Source organism: Tiliqua scincoides, chromosome 1 (assembly GCF_035046505.1).
Source record: "Tiliqua scincoides isolate rTilSci1 chromosome 1, rTilSci1.hap2, whole genome shotgun sequence".
NCBI classification, from domain to species: Eukaryota; Metazoa; Chordata; class Lepidosauria; order Squamata; family Scincidae; genus Tiliqua; species Tiliqua scincoides.
The window spans coordinates 288,892,886-288,895,050 of NC_089821.1; the positions used below are offsets into that span (position 1 = coordinate 288,892,886).

At 47.1% G+C, this 2,165-nt stretch overlaps 1 pseudogene; it reads right to left on the reverse strand.

Moving 5' to 3' along the window:
- Window positions 1-1,799: 1,799 nt before the first annotated feature.
- LOC136637136 (5S ribosomal RNA) lies at window positions 1,800-1,916 on the reverse strand (annotated as a pseudogene).
- Between the last annotated feature and the right edge of the window lie 249 nt (window positions 1,917-2,165).

Sequence of the window (2,165 nt, forward strand, 5' to 3'; positions counted from 1 at the left end):
CAAAATATGATATATTAGAAGCCAGCAGGGGATTCGGGGCATTTTTTTTTTTTTTTGGTGGAAGTCAGCAGCCCCCTGCTGGTGTGACAGTAAAAGAGCCTACAGTTCACTTTGAAGTAAGCAGGATTTTCAATCCAGAGCAATGAGAGGGGGCAAACAAATAATTAAAACTGCTCCCCTCCCCCAATACCAGTTCTCTGTTTCTAATCGCCCTGTGTTGAAGCTGCTCGCTGTAAACAGAAAGGACTGTTTGGGCTTCACTACAGCGTTTGATTCTGCCATGGCTCTGGAATGAAGAAATGACCAAGGATGTTGACATGATTGCATCTGAGTGTGCTCTTCCCAGACTCAGCACCAAGTTGGTTCCTTGGTTTTTAGCAGAGCTGCTGACAACAATTGCGATCCTGGCTCCTGTGCCGCCTGAGGCCAGGACCACAAAATGCCACCCACCATGCCACCTGAAACGCCACTGGGTGTGTCCATAAGAACATAAGAACAGCCCCACTGGATCAGGCCATAGTCCAGCTTCCTGTATCTCACAGCGGCCCACCAAATGCCCCAGGGAGCACACCAGATCACAAGAGACCTCGTCCTGGTGCCCTCCCTTGCATCTGGCATTCTGACCTAGCCCATTTCTAAAATCAGGAGGTTGCACATACACATCATGGCTTGTACCCCATAATGGATTTTTCCTCCAGAAACTTGTCCAATCCCCTTTTAAAGGCGCCCAGGCCAGATGCCATCACCACATCCTGTGGCAAGGAGTTCCACAGACCGACCACACGCTAAGTAAAGAAATATGTTCTTTTGTCTGTCCTAACCCTCCCAATACTCAATTTTAGTGGATGTCCCCTGGTTCTGGTGTTATGTGAGAGTGTAAAGAGCATCTCTCTATCCACTCTGTCCATCCCCTGCATAATTTTGTATGTCTCAATCATGTCCCCTCTCAGGCGTCTCTTGGTCTTCTGAGGGCCAGGCATCCACTCACAGTCTCCCCGGCCCCCAGGAGGCCTTCTGAGGCCCCGGAAGGCCCTTTAGAGGCCTCACCTCAGTCCAGTTAAAAACATGTGGTGGGGAAGGGGGTTGTGTCACTCCCCCCAGGAGGTGCGCTGGAGCATTGGCCCCCTCACACCCTCCCAGGTATGCCAGTGACTGAAAATGAAAAGACCGGGCTAATAAAAGATAGTTGGTGGAGATCCAAGTAGCCCCATGGTACAGACTGGGGTGTTACTCAGGGTAAGGGGGAAAATATTCCAGTCACTTCCTAACCTGCACTGGATACAGTGCAGCCCATGCAACCTAGATGCACAAGTGCAGGTTAGGATTGGGTTGCCCATCTGTCAGTGGATGGCTCACAGCGGAATCAGGGTGGGAACGGCCACAAGGGGAAGATACACTGTTTGCTGCCTTCTCTAGGCTAGATGCCCACACTGAGGGATGGCGCTGGGAGACAGGACCCACTGCTGAATCGTTTTCTGGTTCATGGTTGGCTTTATGCAATAAATGTGGTCTGATTTATATTCCAAACTTGTCTTGTGTGTGTTTACTGGGTGTGAAAGGGCAACGAGACTTATCTGTGATGGTATCCACATTGTGGCACTCTCTCCCACAGGCAATGAAGTTTGCACCACCATTGGTTGAATTTTGCCACCTGCTAAAATCTTGATTGTTCAGTTGGTCTTTTAGCTTACAATTTCTGTTGAGTATTTTCCTTTCTGCTGAACACTTTTTGGTTCTGTTATTCTTTTTGTTACGACTATCTTGGTTGGCAACCTTCAGTCTCGAAAGACTATGGTATAAGCCTACAGCACCCAGTATTCCCAGGCAGTCTCCCATCCAAGTACTAACCAGGCCTGACCCTGCTTAGCTTCCAAGATCAGATGAGATTGGGCATGTGCAGGGTAACAGTTGCTGTCTATCTTATGCTCTGTTTTTTTAAGGGTTTAAAATGCTGTTTTTTTGTATGCTGCCTTGAGAGCTGCAGGATAGAAATTGTTTGAACATATAAATAATAGCTAAATAAAAATAAACATGTATAAATCTGCCAACATTTGGTTAAGAAGGCTGTTTTGCTATGTAGCATCCAACTGTTTTTTTTCTCTCTTTCTTTAGCAACTTGTTGATTTTTCTCTTTGAAATATTCTGAACTGTTTGTAAGCCTCTTC